This window comes from Molothrus aeneus, chromosome 1, assembly GCF_037042795.1.
Source record: "Molothrus aeneus isolate 106 chromosome 1, BPBGC_Maene_1.0, whole genome shotgun sequence".
NCBI lineage: Eukaryota > Metazoa > Chordata > Aves > Passeriformes > Icteridae > Molothrus > Molothrus aeneus.
In genome coordinates, this window is record NC_089646.1 from 124,357,246 (window position 1) to 124,377,775 (window position 20,530).

Sequence of the window (20,530 nt, forward strand, 5' to 3'; positions counted from 1 at the left end):
TGCACAATAAGCATTATTTGTCCAACATTTACAGGCTCAAGTCTCTGCAAAGAATGAGATTTTCTCTTATTTTTCACCTGCATATTCAAACCAGTGATAAGTAACTGCTCTTTTGCACACATCCTGCAACAGGAACAGGAGACAGCAGATACTGCTCCTCTGCTTTACAATCCAGGGAACATGTGAAAGATTTTACACTTTAAAAATGAAAGGTGAAGAATTAGGAGCAAACTGAGAAGTGTATCACTATTCTTTTTTCAGTGAGAATGGAGAACCTTTTTCAAATTTTAAAAAAAGAAACAAGAGAACTATTATTTTAGAACAGGCTCTCTTAAAAAAACTGTGTCTGCAAAGAAGGAGGTATGGAGGAAGTCCCTACCACTCATCCAGCCCAACTGCTAAAGAGTGCAGTTTGTGCTGTCACAGAATCAGAGTGAGATGGGAAGGGACCTTTGGAGGTCACTTGATCCAACATCCCTGCTCAACCAGGGCCTCCCAGAGTTGGTTGCCCAGGACTATGTCCAGGTGGATTTTGAATACCTCCAAGGATGGAGACTCCACAGCCTCCCAGGAAAACCTCTGCCAGTACTCAGCCACCCCCACAGTCAGAAAAAGTGTTTCTGGGTGTTCAGAAGGAACCTCCTGTATTTCTGGTTTTGCCCATTGTCCCTGTCTTGTCACTGAGCACCACTGAAAACAGCCTGGCTCTGTCCTGTTAGTGCCCATCCTTCAGGTATTTCTACAAATTGACAATATTCTCCCCTGATCCTTCTCTTCTCCAGGCTGAACAGTCCCAGTTCTCTCAGCCTCTCCTCATATGAGAGATCTCCAGTCACTTAATCATCTTCATGGCCCTTTGTGGGACTCCCCCCAGTATGTGCACTTCTCTCCACTGCTGGGGATCTCAGAACTGGTGTGGCCTCACGAGTGCCTAGGAGAGGGGCAGGATTATCTCCCTCCACTAGCTGTCAAGATTTTGTCTAATGCAGCCCAGGACACACTTTATCTTCTTTGCCACAAGGGCTCATTTGCTGGCTCATGTTCTACTTGGTGTCCACCAGAAGCCCTGCACCTTTTCTGCCCTCCCAACAGTCACCCCCCTGCACATATTGGTGCCTGGGGGTGTTCCTGCCATGGGAAGGACTCAGCACTTCCCCTGCTCCCAGCACCCACCACTCAGTTGTCCAGCTGTGCATGTGGGATAACTCCCAGCTCCTCTCTGTGCAGCAGAGCAGAAGGGGCCATGCCCTGGAGGCAGGGCTGCCCAGCTGGGGCCAGGCACGGCAGGAAGGCAGGCTCTGCTCAGAACGTCATGGCCTGGGATCCTTGGCACCCTGGACCTGTGATCCTTGCTCCGGGTATGCCCCAGCAGGGCCCGCTCTACAGCCTGCACTATGTCAGCGTTTGCTCATTTAAAGCTCCAGAGGCACCGAATTGCCAGGCTGTGCTTTTGGGAGTTAACCCTTTCCTGTACCAAACACCATCACTCCCAGAGCTGAGGGACAATAATCCTTTGGAGAAGATCAAGCAGGAGGGTGAGAAAACACAAGTTTAAATCTCAACCCCAGCACTCCTCTTCTGCTAAACTGAAACATCAGATACAGGAAGGAAGAGAAAGCAGCACTGCTCTTCTCCCTGACACCAAAACCTCTCTTTACCATACAACTGACTCATTTATTTGCAAGAGCTTGCTCCTCTCTGCACACAATCAGGCTGGTGCAGACACACACCACAGGTACTGGAGTGTTAATAAAACCAGGTAGCCAGGTGTTGAAAAAGTATCAATCTCACAGCTCTTGTCCTGAGCATTTACCCACAGCAATCTTCACACTTATTTTTTCTGAATTCAGTCTTTTTAAGTGCCAGCTGCTGATGAACTGCAGGGAGCATCATTTTTATTAAATGATGATCACTAAAACATTAGCATTATACTTCATAAAATCAATTTCCTATTGCCTATGGACAGATAGTTAAAGCCCAGAAACTCCCAAGGGGGTTTTTTTGGTTGGTTTTGGGGGTTTGGATTTTTTTTTTGATTGGTTGGGGTTTTTCTCTCATTTCTCTAGAATCTAATGAAAGAAAGCCTTTGGTGTTTAAAGTGGTTGATTGTTTTTAAGCACCAGCGTAATTAATTATACAAGCTAACACTTCATATAGAAAATAAAATGCTCTGTGGAGCAAGGCACATATCATGCTGGCTGGAACATGGAAACTGCCAAGACTTTGAAATTCTGCTTTCTCAGAGAATTACACCACTGCAATGTATAAGTTCTGCCTAGCTAAGAAAACCAAAAGAAAACAAGTTTTCTTGTTTACTGTGTTTCTTGAATAAAACATTTACTACTGATTAAAACTAACAACTTGTGCTCATTTCACCACTGTCCAAGAACTAATATTTCAGTAATTTCACCACTGTCCAAGAACTAATATTTCAGTAATTCCCACAGCTGGGAGAAGCAAAAGGTGACAAAAATCAACCAAGGGTTTCCAGGTTCCCAGATTGCCAACCTGAGGTCCCAACCTCCAGGGTTTTGATGTGCCAGGGTAGCTACAATGCAGCTCCTAGGGCCATCCCTGCAGGAGTTTGGAAGTTCCATCACCCATTTCACAGCCTGGGCTTCTCTTCCCAGACCAGATGTTGATGTGCCTGTTGAGAACCAGCAGCACCATGTTACTGGTACATGCTGTGCCTGAGTGCTGAGTAAACATGAAACACAGAAAAGCTGAGTTATTTGATGCCTGCCTGCTTTGCCAAGTAAATTATATAGCTAATTATGCCTCATAATAATGGCTTCCTGTTTTGGTGGGAAACCAATCCTCTGCTTCTAGTTTGCTTTCCCCAGCTCTTCTTCAGGGATTGTTTTAGCCAAACCTGCTGAGGAGAATGATAACAGGATCACCTGGAAACCAGCATCCATTAATCAGCATAACTGGTCAGGCCCCACACCAGACCCAGATACCACCTCCGCACGTCATTCACCTGACTGTTAATGCTAATCAATTCCTGTGAATTAGATTTCTAGGAACGAGATGGACTTGTCAAGCAAAATTAAAGATGGAGTCACAAGTGAGTAAGAGCTTCAGGGTTCACTCACACAAATTAAAATATACAATTGATACCAAAATGTAAATCAAGAATATGAGATTTAATCATCAAGAATTGAAAAAAAAAGAAATTAATTATTTCTTGCACTTCAGTCAATATAATTGACTGGAATTATTTAAAAGACTTGACAAACTGTCCAAGATACCCTGGAAAACCAAACTGTTGTACCTCTACATTACTAGCATAAAACCATTCCCCAATGAACTGGCAAATTTCATGTACTAAATTGCCAGGAATATTTTCTTCCAAATGCAGTCATACTTAGAAACACCAAAAGGTGACTAGACATTTGCATCCCTTTTGATTACCAAGGACATAGTTAAGAAAACAGATAAAACAGAAGGGAAAGAAAATCATATTAGAAAAGTCAAAGTGCATTAGCAGATAATATTTGAATACACATTCAGTATAGGTGGTCCATAGGTAACTGTTTACCTCAGGTCCCCATGCATGATGCCACATGCTGCTGCTCCCTTGAGTGATTAATTCACCCACAGAGAAATCTCTGTGACAAGTCCCTTCACAAGGCATGAAATGGAGGTCACTGTGCCAGCCAGCAAATGACACATTAAAAAGGGGGGAAAAGGCAGGAAATGCTCTTTATGCTTTCCACTTCAGTACAAACATGAGGGATTTATTTCACTAATCCACAGCTGGCAGTGTCAGGGCTTGGAGCTGCAGAGACAGAGGGAAATAACCAATTTTCAAATCCTCTCCAGCTACATGAAGGTAAGAAAGAAGAGCACATCTGCCCCCACAGAGCTGTTATTGCACTGCTGCCAACACCATCCCCTGAAAAGGCTGAGCTAGGCGAAGGGACAGCCCCTCCTATAACTATAGAGGAGTCAATTAAGATGGCCAAGATAGTTCCAAAATACACCTTTTTACAGGGTTCTCATTTGTAGTTTATTTTGCTGCTCTGATTACATTACATTCCTATAGGTAGAGTGTGAAGGGAACTGCACAAGTGACTTTGCCTACACCAATATGAGCTTACTCAGACTATTTAAACATGAGGTCACAATTTACCTTTCTGGAGGCAAAGCAGTGTTCTTGCTTACAAAGTGTACTAAAAATCAGGCAATATTTGACAGCACATCAAAGTGTGGGACAGAACACATACACATCCACTTTGGCCTTTCTGTATTTTCTTCTTCTTTTTCCTTAGGCAAGCAAATCTATAAAGCCTCTCATTTAATGTCTTAGATTAATAAATGATGAAGCTACAAACATGAGAGCCCCAACTTCCATGGCATGTGTTCAATTATTTTGCATTTAACAAGAGTAAAGGAAAACTAATTTAATCTCTGTAATTGCCAAACTAAATGACACAACCTTGCCCATTATAACAGATCAATACAATATACGTAAATTTACCAAGTTGTTGTAAAAACTAATTTTTTACTCTGTAACTCTGTAATTTTTATTCTGAATAGCTTTTTTTTTGAAGCATTAGCTTCCATTTGTGGAAAAGTAACTACCAAATGTTGCAGTAGAGGCCATGGAGACTGTGCTATTCCACACAGCTAGGCTCGGGATCAGAGCTATCTTTAGGCTAAGCTCTCTGACAGCATTTCGAAAGAAAGTAAAACTATATTTTGGAATGTGCTTGGTGAATATTCCAAACTAAAGTCTGCAACCACAGGCATTCTAGTTTGCAGGCTCTGACAGTCTGAATGTTGGCCTATGCACTCTGCTGGAAGGAAAAGTAGCTGTTATTCATTGAAGGAACAAACTTCTGGAGACAGTGCAGTTTGTTAAAAATCACCCACAACAGTTTGTTGAAATCACCCACAACACCACCAGTGCAAATTCTTTACAACCTCTTCAGCTACGGGTTCCTGTCTCTCCCTCACACTGCAGTCTCCTAAAGCAGCATGCCTGGGTGGCACCCTGAGCAGTGCAGGTGTCAGAGCATGAGGTAGGCACCACTGCTCCTCTGCACCCCTTATGCCCAAACCTGAACCCCTCTACCATGGCTCTTAGCTCCTGCTCTCACTGACATCCTCATTAACTCTCCCCCAACCACAGCACGAGCCCTAGAAGAAGGCTTCAGGCCACCCTTCTCTGCCTTTTCCAGTTGGAAACCACCTTGCTTGGACATGAGGAACAGCCCACTGTCAGCAGCAGCCCAGGTAAGCTCTCTCTGCAGCCCTGCCCCGTGGCAGGAGCCCCTTCACATCTGGAAAGAGTCCACCTGAGGCAGCTGAACACTTGCTTTGCCATTTTTCGTGGGAACACACCAGCAGTGGCTCACAGCTGTGTGGCAACAAGCATATCCAGGGCTTTCTCTCCCTCAGTCACTTCAGAACCATGAGCCTCTAATCCCTTTGGCTTCAGCTGCAAAACTCCATTGATTGATAATGGATTTTCCACTGATGTAGAATCGAGCACTTCGACTACACCACTACGAATTAACAGAAGAGAGCTCTGTTAATCCTTTATAGGCAAGCTAATCTTGTGGTTTAGAGAAGGAGCAAAGGCTCTGTTCTTTCCAGTACCAGCCAGAATGTGATTACCATTTCAGAAAATCATTTTAATTTTCTTTGATTGATCCAATATTTCTTTGGAAGACATAAATCCAGACACCACCACAGATGCATGCTTCTACCAAGTAAAAAAGGAAGAGTTTAAGCTATGAATCCTGAAGCTGAAAGCTGGGATCAGCACCCTAGGACTTCCAGTTAGTCCATAGAAAGTGCTGTCATCTAGAAACAGCAGTCTGACAAAGCCTTTACAGCATTCACCTTTCAATTAAAAAGAGTAACATCTGAAACCTCACATTAAAATGGCTTTAAGATTTGTCAGGGCTCTCTCTTAATGATGTGATTTGATCATTTCCTGTACATTAGCAATAGTTAGGGCTATTAAATGCAAGCAAGTATTAGCACCTTTAAGGACTTACAGAATCTGGCTAATAACTCTGAAGCAATCAAGTCATCAAAAAGATGAACTGAACTTACATTAAAGACACTTTTTCCATTAAAACAAGATTTTGTTAGATCAACTCAGGCTTTAGGTCAGTGGACACAGAATGGCTCTCTTTTTGCAGAAAAGGAAATTCATCACTATGCATCAATGTCTGATAAATAGGAACTTGCTCTGGCTCCAATGAGAAAGCACTGCTCACCAAGACTTGTCCCATTTGCAGCAGTCTGAGCAAGGATACTTAATGGTATCCTCAGCAGTAAAATCATGAAAGATCAAGCCCAAATATTACAGCTATAATTGATGTTCTTACTTTGATGTCCTGTCCTGCAGCACACGAGATGCAAACATTTCATTGCCTCAGTAATTCAACGTACACGCTGCTACTATGCTAGGATGCAAAGAAGTCTTAAATACAGCAGCTTGGTGGCTCCTCTAAAACACTGGAATGCCACATATCTCCATAAAATGTTTATCTTTGTCAAGCATTTCACTGCCCCTGTTCAGCTGGATGACCTTTGGAAGGAGCAGCAGAGGCTGACGTGCACCTTCATAAAAGCAGCGTCTCCTCCTTCCCCCGCCTGCGAGAACAATGAGCGTGGGAGGGAAGAGGTGAGCAATCCACGGGGTAATGAAGAGATTTTGTTTCAGAGGGTTATCAATTATTTATGAGCAAATCCCCAGATGAACACATCCGAAGCTGAGCACTTTTTAATACATTTCACTTCTGTACACACTGCCCAACACAATGAGATGCGAGCTAAACTGGACTGGTCTGATTATTCGAGGCGTCAAACAGTGAGTTCAGTCTGGACATTAGTAAATCACCATTATGTTTTTCAAAGTACAGTGGTCTTCTAGATGTAAATATCTTTCACAAAAGTCCTCTAAGACTCATAGAAATTATTCTTTATAGTATTTCTCATTCATCAAGATCTCAGCAAAGAAAAATCTCATCCTGAAGAATTTCTGTAATTATGCTGATGCAGTTGTCTAAATAGTCTAATACTCAAATTCTAATATTGCCCAGCTGTGAATGGGATTTTACTCAACAATGGGACTAAATGGATCTGAAGTTTTCTTATTAAGAAAAGGTAAGATCAAGTAAAGGTCTTCTTCTCCAGAGCAGGGTTTAATCTTTTTTAAAACAAAGACTTCCTTCTAAAGTAAAATTGTTTTAGAATTGTGCTTTTTATAGAGAAGATCTGAAATCTCGTCCCATGATATGGGAAAGGCAAACATTACACACTCTTTACAAGCAAGGGCAGTGAAACCAAACAGTTGTGTGTGCAAGAAATGCTTTGCACAAAAAGTCAGTAACCTGTTTACAAATGCTGTCATTGGAAACAGTCATCCTGCAAGACTTGAAATGAAACCCAATCCACTGGCAGGCAGTGAATGCCCAGATCTGCAGAACTATGCTTTGAGCTCCAGCTTCCCACAGCTTCCAACTAACAGGATGCTGCCAAAGTCACCACCACCACGGCAGTCACACTTCAATGACTGTCTGTGGCAGTGTCCTGATGGCTCCAAGGCCACCTTTCACACCCAGCTCAGGTGCTCTGAGCCAGGACCCCACCTGGGGACTCCAGGATGTGTCCTGCAGAGCAACCCCACAGCCAGGTTTGTGCCTGGCCAAGCAGAGGCCTGCCATGCCCAGGTGGCCCCAGAGGAAGGCAGGCAGACATGCTGAGCTTGAGGAGCTCTTGGTGCTGCCTGGCATGAGCACAGCCAAGGGGGAGCAGACAGCAGGCCCTGCAGGGTCCCTGCCTCTTGGAGCCAGGTCTGCAAGCTGCCTTTCAGAGGGAAATATCTGGGGAGACTCATCACATAAGACATTTGAAACTCCACATGGAATGAGCACTTCCTGCCTCTACTGCACAACACCCCAGCAGAAGAGCTGGGTCTCTCACATTCCCACTGCCCTGTCCCCTTTGGGCCAGCATTCACCTCAGCATCTGCACAGCCCCAGGAGCAAGCTCCCCTCCTGGCCTAGCCTGGGTAGACGAAACTGCTCCAATATTGAGAAAACAAAAAACAAAAAGCCACTTAGAAATCCATTTTAGATTTGTTTGCATTAATTTAAAGGGCTTGCTATATATTTGGATGAAAGAAGCCCATTAAGTACATCTATATTTACTTCATTACAGCGTGGCTCTTGAAGTTAGATGAAAAGATTTACCCTGGCCACGTTTGTTTATTCATCAACATCAGCTAGATATATTTTCAAAGGCTCTTCCTCATTGCATTTACATGAAAGCACACAGATTTTTTTTCCCAACAGTTGTAAGGCATTCTGAGAGGTATGAAAGGGCAAAAGAAACTTTAGTGAGAGTTACAAAATCAAGGAACCGTAGATGCACAATTTCTGCTTATTAATGGAGGTGGAAACCCACTCTTCCCCACCTGGAGTCATTCTTCCCACCCTGCAGATATATCAACAGCAACAAGCTGCAGCTGGATGCTCAGTGCCCCTGACTCAAGCCCCCATAAAGGCACCTGGCACAAACACCACAAGGGAAGCATTAACCCCTCCTGAAGCTCAAGATCTTAAGCAAACATAGCCCCCCAAGTTTCTGAAGTTTTTCTCTGCACTATGACAAGAAAAATTAGGTTTTTTTTTCCCCCCCAGGTGGCATTGAAGATGAGCTCTTCATTACTGCTAGCAAAGTATGAAGCAGAAGCACAGCCTATCAATGATAGAAGCCAACTGTACAAGTCCCAGTTATCTTGGACAGGAACCCAAACATAACTTGGTACTTGCATGCCTTTATTATCAAAATTTTATCCTCAATTTATTTAAATATTTAAATGACATTTATGGGCACTGTCTTTCCTCATGAGTTTACACTTTCCCACGGAAGACTTCCAGAGTGATTAACAATGCTGATCTTTATCCTTCACACTGACTATTCATTCATCCTTTCTAAACGAATACTGCTTACATACGACCCAAGAGGGCTGTAACAAGGCAGTATTTATCTACCCTAATAATCTGCTGTGCCTGCTTTAATTAAAACTGGGTTATATCACATCCATGAAGCACAGGCACACCTCCTGTCACTCGTCATGCACCTCACAGCTGTGCTTGGTGCACCTTCTCAGAGCAAGCTTTGGAGGTCCCACCATCTGCAGCCTGCCCAGATAACTGAGGGAACAGTGTTGCCAAAAAAACTGCTTCACCACAGAAGAGAAGCAGAATGAAACTGCAGAGAGGTTTGCAGTTTGGGGCCTTGAAGGAGTCACTGAACACCTGCAGGCTGCCATTCACACCAGTTCACAAGCAGGGCACCACTGCTGGCATGGCACATGGGGATTTTGGGAGGTGAGGGACCAGGGGAAGGAGTGACTGATGGAAACCTCTGGCACAGCACAGCAATTCAGAGCATGAAGGGTGCCAGGATGGAGATGGGGGAATAGCAACCAAGGACATCTCAACTACCTGTAGTAAATTGGCAGCCAAATCAGGATTCAGCTTCCTCATCTGTGTTGCAGCTTTCACAGGTCCTCCATGAGCCCACATGACTGCATAGTGATTTCAAAATTTAGAGTTTATTTCTTGTAGTATTGCACAAATGAGTGTACACTGCTTGCCTTTCCACGTTTCACTCCATGCAAGCAGTATCCTATCATATGAACATTTACAAATGGACCATTTTCCCATGGTCCCATGGAAGAAACTTGAGCTTCTTCCCTCACCAGAACTTTTTGGCATTATTATACACAGTATAAGGCAGTAGCAGTACTGATGGCACCCTTGGGATGCTGGGATGGGCAGTAAGCAGCCAGGGCAGCCTGCCTGCAAGCCACAGGCTGTGCAACCTGAGCCTCATCCAGCACCTCTCCCTGCTGGCTCCATGCAGGGCCAGGGCCAGCAGTCACCATACAATCAGCAAACCCTAAATCATGGAAGGGGACCACTCCCCATCTCAGCTTAGCAGCTGGGGATAAGGGTGAGGGGCAGCCCTCTGCTCCCCTTCACCCTGCCTGGGCTCCCTCCCAGCCCCAGCACAACCACCACACCCCAGGTCAGCTGCCCCTCCCCACGGCTGCTCCAGGGCTGAGCTACCCTCGCATCCTCTGCCTGAATCCTGCCCCATTCTCAAGACCTTGAAGCAGAGGCATTGCTGTAGGGGCATGGGTAGTGTTATTGAATGATTTCTTGTTTTAATTGTCACATGGTTTTGAGTCCTCTTGGTCTATTAATCTTATTCTTGCATTTTATTTTACAGTTTTAAACTATATGGATTTGGAACTACTTTGAAAAAGCCCTTCAGTTCTCTATCCCCATCCTTACTGGAAATAAAATAACTGTCCTGTTCCAGCCACTGAACTCTGCAGCACTTCACCATGGGCATCAATGAGCTGATAAACTCATTTAACTCCTTTGTGTGTCAATGAAGTTCCCAGTGCCCCAAGAAAGAAGGCTCTTAAACTAAATGCCACTGCACATCCAACAAGAAAAACTTGATGGCTTTTCTTGTGCACTCCTCAGTACTTCCTAAAATATAAATTAACTCTCAGATCATCCTTGTTTAGGACTTGGAATCCAGTTGCCACTTTCTGATCAATAGAACTGTAATAGTAGAATAAATTCAGAACTTAAGTTATCTTGTAGTAGTCATTTGTACACAATACATGATCTAAAGCCACATTCACTTTCAAATGCCTGGCAATGAGGCCTATGAGGAGCACTGTGTCTTAAAACACAATGGATTACCTGTTACTTTTCCTCATTAAATGACATTTCATAAAAGGAACCAAACAAAAGATGGGTGAGTTTGATGACTGTCATATCCCACAACTTTTACTCATTTGAGCAATGCATTGCCTCCAGATCAGGTTCTTATTTGGAAGTTGCAGATCCCAATTGCTGACCTGAATATTGATTTTATGTTAATAAAAATCTGTGTTGAAATGCTGGTTAAATATAAAACTGCTCTAGTACTTCAGGCCTGCATAGTGTTACACATGCTGTACTATTTTCTTTTTCAATGAGTGCAAAAGACACTCACCCCTTACAGGAGATGCCCCACAGGCTGCAGAATTTGGCCTTTGTTAAATAAACTAAGACCTGAATTAATCACTTTTCCAGTCAGGGGAGGCACTTTTGCAATAATGAAGCTATGCACCTGAAAAATTTTTAAAGATGTAAAATAAAACTCCCTGGAATTTGAAATGTCTTGTTCTGCATCACCTAAGAGAAACAAATACAATAACAACATACTTCCATTTACCTACTGGTATCTTTAGCAGTGTTTGCTTCTACAAATTCTCTTAACAGATGCTGCTCCAATCATCATTTATCTGCAACACAGACAGACTTTGAGAGGACTAAGGAGGATTTGCCTCTGGTTTCACACAGCACACTTGTTTTTTTGAAGTTTAATTTCATTAAATAAGAACCCTGGATAAAAGTTAATCAAGCACAGCTGCTAGGCTTCCTAGGCTGCTAGAAGGGGAAATATTTTCTGCCAAGATTTTTTCTTTGCTCTTTCTCTGTCTCACTCCTTTTCTGCATTTATTGCTTAATGGCTTAGTATTATTTCAAAGGCCGTTCCTTTCACAAATGCATTTAATTCGTGTATTCAGCACCACACACGATATGTTACTCTCCTTATAACCAAATCTCTGAAGGATAGATTAGAAAGAAAGGTTAAAGAGCTCTATCTTCAAAGTGCTATAGTTCAGACACCTATAAATCACTACGTTTGTTTATTTAGCTAATTGCTCCATTAGCATCCGTAGCATTTCAAGCTGCATAACTTTCTGCTGTGACCGTGGGTCAGTTTCTCTTTTCCCTCTCCGGAGCACTGAGAGCCGAAAGCCCCGCGCAGCACGCCCGGCACTCGGCGTTGGGGACAATCTGCGCTCGCAGCTCCGCTGGACGAGCAGACCCCGCTCGCCCCAGCGACCCCGTCCTCCACGAGACTTTCCAAGCCAAGAGCAGATGCCACAGTGACACAAACTGGAGCCTGTCACTGCCTAATAGGATTTCAATGGAAATAGGGTAACGGGGCTGGCTGGCAGCAGCGGGGAGGCGCGGTAACCCCGCGCCGCGGAGATCCGCACAGCTGACCCCGCCGGGGCCGGGGCCGTGCCCCGCACCTGTGTCCGCTCCTGCCGCCCGCAGCTCCGCCCGTGCGCAGCGTCCTCAGCGCCCGCAGCGCGGCAAGCAGGGGTGGCCCCGCAGCGACTGCAGCAGCACCCCCCAAAACACGGACACGGACACCGCAACTTCGCGCACCGCCCCCAACTCACCGGGAGGCGCCGGCCCTGCGGAGCGGAGCGTCCCTGGATGCCGCCTCCCGCGGAGCGCAGCCCGCAGCGGCGCGGCCAGGGAGCCGAGGGAGGAGAGGCAGCAAGTTGCGGCGCGTCTCTCGTCTCTTCTTCTCTCCTCTCCTTTTCTCTCCCTACCCGCCTCCTCCTCCCCCTCTCTCCCTCCCCCTCCTCCGCCCGGCGGGAGGGTCGGGGGAGGCGGCGGAGGGGCCGGAGCGCGGCCGCGGAGCGCGGCGCGGGCACTGCGCATGTCCCCGCGCCCGGCGGCGGAGCCAGGGAGGCGGCGGCGGCGGCGCCGCGGGCCGGCAGCGAGCACGGCACAGCACGGCACGGCACAGCACGGCACGGCACGGCACAGCCCTGCGGAGGCTGCGGGGCACGGCACAGCACAGCACAGCACGGCACAGCCCTGCGGAGGCTGCGGGGCACGGCACGGCACGGCACAGCCCTGCGGAGGCTGCGGGGCACGGTACAGCACGGCACAGCCCTGCGGAGGCTGCGGGGCACGGCTGCCGCCGCAGCGCCTCGCTCCGCTGCCCACCTTGCGGCACTGCCGCGGCCCCGGGGGCCTTGGCCGCCCCCGAGCAGCGGGGAGCAGCTGCGGCCGGGCCGGCGCTGCGGCGGAGGATGCTGCGGCCGCCGCCCCTATTGCTGCACGGGGGGCTGCGCGGCTGGAGGATGCTCCGGTGGCCAGCCTGGAAAGGAGGAAAAAAGGAGGAATTGAAGGATCCTGGTCTTGGGTTTTTTTGTTTTTTTTTTCCTCGTTAAGTGAGCGTCACTAAAGAGGACAGGTATTTTGGCAAAAGGAACCTCGGTATAGTTACTGGTGGGTTTTTAATGTTGTACCAAGGTCTTTAAGCAAAAGAAATAATCGTATTTTTACATGATGTAGGGAAGCGCAAGGACTGCAAGTGAAAAGCGCTGTAACAGCAAAGGCAGGAAAGGCTGCAAAAGCAAAATACCGAACTGAGATCTCTGGGGATTTTTTTAGGGAAATTGCACAATTACTACGAGTTTCCACCCATATGTAAGGAGTGACTTAACACCCAGTGAGCTCTTTCTTCCTGAGAATAAGTTTAAGCCCCATATGCCATTCTGCAGTAGCAATGCTGTCAGATGCGTTCAAGGTTTGAGTCTAGATCTGCTCTTGGTGTTTTCCAAGCAAGGATTTGCCTTTCCAGGAAAGTGCTGGTTTGTTGCTTAGTTGGTTGCTTGGGGTTTTTTTTTGAAATCCAAATACAGCAGTACCACCAGCATTTTCATTTTCACCTAATCTTTGGCAAGATTACAGCTCAATGTATTATCTCCATGTGTATCTACCCAATGAATCCTCAGAGCTGATCCTTTCCTCATCCCACCTTTCATGATTGCCAGCTGTTGGGTTCCTCTGTTGATTTGTTAATCTCTTTTAATTTTTTTTAACCTTCTTTGAGCTCTTTATCCAACAACTTCTGTCTGCACTGGGTGACATGATTAGCAGAGTCCAGCCCAGCCCATCCCAGTTTGTCCACGTGGCCCCTTCCACAAAATGCATATTATTGTAGCATGTAACCTGTCAGTTCCTGTAATATCCAGCTGATGGTTGCCATTTTACCAGTCTGGTGTTGCCTTTCTTCTCCGTTCCTGACATGCCACTATACTGGCACTGTATCTGACCTAATGATGTTTTTCTCAGACTTTGTTTTCTCTGGTTTCTTTCACCTGCAGTTCTTGCAGAAGGTTCCCATCAAATCATTTAGTTAGAATCAAGAAGACTTTGTGAAACCCTGTTTCCACATCCCACATGGTGAGTCTGCAATGAACCCAACTACCCCAGAGAATAACTAACTCTTGCACCTCCAACTGGTTTTGTAGTCAGTGAAGATTTGCACATGTGGAGTTTCGAATCAGCACTTTTGTTCTACCTCTGCATTCCTTCATTCTTGACCAGTGGTTCTCCTGCTCTGCTCAAGCCTTGTTGATGTCCTGTAAAGAGTGGTAGGCCGTCATCGCCATTTGGTGCCTCTGTCGTGTTTTCAGTTTAAAGTATGAGTTGTGAAATTGTGATTTGTAGGAAATTTTGGAGGCTAACAGTAGGCTGTAGGTCCAAAAAGACTGGAAACAAATGTTCTAGCAGCTACTCCCCTTCAGCTGTATCTTTTGGCACAGTTTGATGTCATCAGCAAAATACAGTTTTCATTGAGTCTTGTATAAGGGGTGCACAAAACATGCCAGTACACTGAAACCCAGAGGAACTCTCCATCTCTTTAACCCTGCTGTAGACATTCCTGACTCCTCCAGACAGTTAGTTTATTTGGATTTAATTAGTTGAAAAAAACCTTTCAAAAATCATAAGCTTAATCAAGTCCATATACTTGCTTTTGAGCAAGAGTCACTACATGTGGTATAAAAGTGTATTACCAAAGCAATCTGGACTCTCACCTTAACCTCTACTCCTGCTAAAATGGAAACAAAGCCAAAGACAGTTCCAAAGGAGAGGGGTAGCTTTTGCTGACCTCTTCCTTTCTTTTCTCCCACCTCTCATCTCCCCTTTGCACTCCAGTTCCAAATACTTTTTGGTTTAATTTATCTGCCTCTGCATTTAGAAGAAGACAATATTGGATGTTTCTCTTTTAAATCTGGGGAAGTGGAGTTTGCTCATTACCTAACCTTTATTTGCAGCCCTAGTCAGCAGACAGGCTGGTCAGGGAGGTCAGAAAGGAGAGATACAGAGAATGAGGGACAGGAGCTTGTGATCTCTGGACAAAAGTGAAGGATCAGGCATGGAATCAAAACAGAGGAGTAGGAGGGGGGTCTAAAGGTGATGGGTAGCTGGTGGAGATAGAGGGATAGGAGCTGCATAGGCAACAGGCAAAGATGAAGTCCTTCAAAATGGCTGGCAAAAATCAAGCAATCTCAGACATGACTAATTCTGCACTCAACAAGAGTGAAACTTCCTTCCTGTCATTTCTGTGACAGGCACTCCCCAAGGCCCCCACTGCTGCTAGAGCTCCATTATCTGAGGCATTGTGCCTCACACCAGTGACACACTCTCTGCCACAAGGAGCTTATAGTTTAGCATGACCCAAAATGCAGCAAAGGAGTGCAACAAAATATTGTACAAGACCAGGAGAGGAAGGACAACTGGAGCTTTGGAAGCCTACCTTGCATTTACATTATGTAATGTCACAGTTATATCAGAAGTAAATAACATACAAGTAATGTACGCACATAGCAGCAACCCACCCTCCGTCTCAGGCCTTTCCACTGTCTTTTTTCTCCCAGTCAAGAATGAGGAAATCCCAAGCACCCCATTTAACCTCTTGTCCAAGGGCCTGTTGTTGGTGGTAGTTAGGGTGGAAGGCTACCACAGGCACAGCTGAAGCACAGCATGTGCTGCTAGGGGTCACAGCCTTTGACTTGCAGCATTCTGTGAGAGCAGCAGTCAGGAGTAGCTGGACACATACAAGCTCTGCTCTGGCTCAGCCTGGAACAGCCCATCTCTGTTCCTTGTTCTGCCCTGCATTGCACTGTCACAGCTCTTTGCAAGTGAGCTGGCTACAGAAGTTACTTTTCAGCTGGACCAGTTCCCAGAGAAGGCATAGAAATTTCTGCCAGCCAGCATGGGAAGAGTGTCAGGGGCAGGCAGGGGGGCAGCAGGGTTTGGAGAAGCTGCTGGAGATGTTCTGCTCCAGAGGCACAGGACTGGTCTCAGCTGTGCTTGTGCAAAGCAGGTTGTTTTACTAAACTGCATTTTCAGATGCCTAAAATGGATTTTGGTATTCAAGCTGGACACCTTAGGTTTCATTTTCCTAGGATGGCAATCAGTAAGCCAGCAGTTCACCTCCACCAGAGTGAGGAGACCCTGTTCCCAAACATGCAATCCCATCATCTCTCTTTTGTCAGCCCTGCTACCTGTGAATGAATGGAACCCTTCAGTCACCAGTGTTGGTCACTAACCAAGCACAAATGTGACCCTGAAAGAAACAGCTGCCTGGTTTTCTGCTGTGTCATTGAGTTGTATCAGCTCACAGGCAAACCAAATAAACTCCAGAGCCACCACAGATGAGGGGGCAGGCTCTTTGGCTGGGAAGAAGTTTGAGTTAGAGGAGAAGGAAAAGAAGGAACAAGACTTCCCCCTTATGGCAAGACCAAGCCACTGGATATGCTTAGGTGCTCACAGATGCAGTTGAGAGGTCAATTTACACGTGTTAAACCAGAAATACACAAACTCTGTAGGAACTGGAAGTGCTGCAGTTTGCTGCAATCCCTAAATTCACTCCTATTTTATGTAAACATGATCCTAGTTCCACATCTCTTATTCATGTAGAAATACTCATTAAAGAAGTTTTAGTAAATAAAATTGGAGAAAAATCAGTTCTTAGCCTGCAGGCTTCTGTACTTTGAGGAAACAAGTACCTTTTGAAGATGCATTGAGTTATGTCCCCTAATTATTATTTGTACATAGTATAAGCAAAACTCATTATAAAGAGAATGCAACTTCAAACCACACAAGTGTAAATTTCATGTGAGTTCCTAATGCAGAGCAGTACCATGGGTTTAAATCAGCATTTTCAATGTCCCTCACCCCTGCCAGTTCCTGGGATGAAGCGTGCCCTACCTGCCTTAAGACAGGGAAGATGTTCATCCTTGCTAAGCTCCCTCTCACCACACACTGGTAAAAAAGTTCAAATAGACTGATGTGTTTCTTTCCTCATGCCAGGCCTGCATCACTTCTAACTGCTCATCCCTCCAGCATGGGCTTTGTCCTCACCTAACAGAGTGTATTATGACATGGCCTGGAGCTACCCACAAAGATTGCAATTACTCCTCTCTGTATTGTTGGCCTGGTTTTCAAGAGGCCTGGGCAGTCCTAGTTCTTCAAGGAGCAGAAGGGCCTAAGGATAGCATCACCTCTGGAAATCAAGCCATTAGGGACAAGAAGGGGATGTGAAGGAAGGTATGGGGGCTTGTGGGAAAGCATTGCTTCCATTCAAGGAGTACATCAGGGAGAAGCTGCCACAGTCAAGGGGAGAGAGTAAATAATCTAATAGAACTTTCTTACAGGCCAAAACATTCCGTGAAAGCCTGGATGGCTGCACACCACATCTCTGAAAGCAATGACAAGTCACATTATGGTTGAGGTGTGTAAAATAGTTCTGTCAAAGCAGTGGCTCCTGGCGTGGCCGATTTGACTGAGTGAGACAGGCGTTGTTAATGCTGCTGCCTGGTTAGTGCTGAGGCCTTCAGGGCAAGGAAACTGTTCTGGCTGAAGTGTTGGGCCAAGGCTTCCTCCAAAGGACAGAAATGTATCAAATGGATGTGGTATTTTCGGGGATGAAAGATGAATCTGACTCCATGTACTTAGAAGGCTAATTTATTATTTTATGTTACTATATTATATTAAAGAATGCTATACTAAACTATACTAAAGAATAGAGAAAGGATACTTACAGAAGGCTACAAGATGATAATGAAAAACTCATGACTCCTTCCAGAGTCCTGACACAGCTGGACTGTGATTGGTCATTAAGTCAAAACAATTCACATGAAACCAATCAAACAATGATCAGTTGGTAAACAATGTCCAAACCACATTCCAAAGCAGCAAAACACAGGAGAAGCAAACCAGATAATTATTGTTTTCATTTTTCTCTGAGGCTTCTCAGCTTCCCAGGAGAAGAAATCCCGGCAAAGGGATTTTTCAGAAAATATGATGGTGACAAATGAACAAAGCCATTGCCAGTGATGCCACCCCTGGGAGTAGCTCACTTCCCTGCTTTCCAGCAAGGAGGAAGGAGAGAAGTTGCTGTGTCTGCTGAGCAGCACCTGGACCCACGTTCAGCCTTAGCAAATCATGCTGCTCCCAGCCTGGGAGCCAGCTGTGGCTTCCATCACCTTGCCAGCCTTGGAGTGCCTTGGCTTGGCTGTGGCTACTGCTCAGCAGCACAGCTGCAGGGCAGCAGAGCAAGGGCTGCAGTACATCTGCCCAGGACTTTTCCACACACAGCTTCCCACCCAGGAATCCTATTGTCATGAGACATTAGTTGTTTTAGGCTCATTAATTCTAGTGACACAATCCAGAAATGTATTTTTAGAGGGAATGAGCAGGTGTCCATGGCAGCATTTTAGCTGACACTGCTGCAGAATTGCTATTCAGGAGTATTTAGTTGTTCTTTGTATCTTGATTTGTTGCTGAAAAATATGGCTGTTCTTAATATTTTACCTCTTCTTAGCTTCAGGAATGGCCTGGATGAGACAAAGGGAAACATTTGCACCCTTGAATGGACTTTGATCTATCAGACTTCCACTAGGAAACTGGAGAAGTGGTACTAATGATTCATCTGTAGTATTGATTGTAGATGATGGCTGGGAAAGAGAACGAAAATAAGAAATTAAAACTACTGACTGTACCACGTTGAGAAAATATTTTGGTTCAGAAAATTACATTAAAATCATGGGGTTTTTTTTCCCTACAAGTATTAGAAATATACATAAAAATTATTCAGTCAGAAAATTGGTTGCTAGTGTTAAAAATAATTGCAATCTATATTCACAGTTACAAACTATTTCATTTTTTTCATAACTACCTTAAATAAAATCTTTAAGGTTGCTGTAATATAATCCTCCATCAATATTTTTAAACTGCTAGGCAGAAATATGTAGGCTCATAGAGCTCATTTTCTAGAAGAAACAATACAGTAAGTGGGTTTGACCCAAAGCCATCTGAATGTAATTACTAGGATGGCAGACTGGTTTCTAATGACAGTCACAAGCATCATGCTTGAATCTACAAATTATTTAGTTTGTCTGAGCTCTCACTCTTTGTATATTTACCTATAAATTTTAGTTTGCTGCAGCAAAGTTCAGGACATTCTGCTGGCCTTGGGAAATTAAGGACTGATTTCCCATTGCTAAATATGAACAAAGATGCTGCTGTATAGAGGCTGAAGTGATCTTTAAAAACATACAAAAAACCCTGTCAAGAAATTCACTACCACAGAGGAGCCTATTACAAATATGTGGTCTGACCACAGGGCAGGTATTTGGAAGCAAATCAAAACTGAGTAGAAAAAAAGATTTTTCAAACTCACTAATACTCATTTCAATTAATAGCCCACCTGCTAAGTGTAACAAACCTGAACATATTGTGATCATTAATGCTCTAATGTAGCCTTTTGTCAAAAAAAACCCCAAACCCAAGCTTGAGACGTTGTTGAAAGACAAATTAATGCCAGTGCTACTCTCACATACTGAGGTAAAAGGTTGATTCTTGCAAAGGCTAGATCGCATTCCTTGTCTTTAGGCTAAGAATGATTAATTACTACTCACAAAGACACCAGAAAATTATGGAGAGCAGGAAGGAGTGCTGAGGTCTCAGTCCAGAGCAAGAGCTGTGGTGGTGCATGAAGAGATTTACATTTCTCATGGAGAATACTGCCCTGCTCTGAGACCAAAAATAAGGAGAAATGCAACCCCTTCCCACCCCAAATAGGAAAGGGCAGGGTCTGTCTAAGTGGTTCAAGGTCTGGGCAAGTAAGGGCTCAGGTCCTGGCGGGGGAAGAGGGGTCAGTGAAAGGAGCTCAGGCAAATGCTCCCTTTGAATGACAAATGCTTCACCACCATGACTTCCTTTCACAGCTGACTGCATTTAGGAAGAGGTTTGAAGGATTGCAGCCCGAAGCAGTTGACCTCTCCCACCTCTCTTTCCAGGAAGCTGGAGGTCAAATTAGAGGTTCTGAGTTCCATGGCAGCTAAACAGCAGGGCTGGGGTGGGTCCCATGGCTTGTGCCTGACAGGGAGCACCATCCAAAGGGCTGCAGGAGGGGCAGTGGCCACAGGGCCAGCAGCTCATGGAGAGCAGCTGCAGCCACAGGGAACTCAGCTGAGCCAGGCTTGCTCCACAACTGTGATACCATGGAGTCCAGCTCCATGCTGTCTTTCTACCTTTGAAGTCTGCAACAGTTTGGGTTTTTTTTTTTTTCTTTCGGACTTCTCAAATGGCATTGAATTGTCAAGCAATCAGAAGTAAAGCCTGGTAGACCTGAAAAAAATTGATAAATTTTTTGAATATCAAGAATGATTTTTATGGTATGTATATCTCCTGTCTCTGTTAATGTCCTACAAATAAGAAAAATATATTTTAAAAAATAACCTTGAAGTTAAATTTTAATACAAGAACCATAATTAATTAAAACTGCAGAAATTAATTTTGGACTAAATGCATACCTCAGGTAC

At 45.0% G+C, this 20,530-nt stretch overlaps 1 protein-coding gene across 1 annotated transcript in view; it reads right to left on the bottom strand.

Annotated features, from left to right (window-relative positions):
* PAG1 (phosphoprotein membrane anchor with glycosphingolipid microdomains 1) overlaps positions 1–12,408 on the bottom strand; it is a 104,115-nt gene extending 91,707 nt beyond the window's left edge. Inside the window, exon 1 of the mRNA XM_066564202.1 lies at positions 12,296–12,408. The gene's annotated coding sequence lies outside the window, so the exon portion shown is untranslated. The remainder of the gene's footprint in view (positions 1–12,295) is intronic.
* Between the last annotated feature and the right edge of the window lie 8,122 nt (positions 12,409–20,530).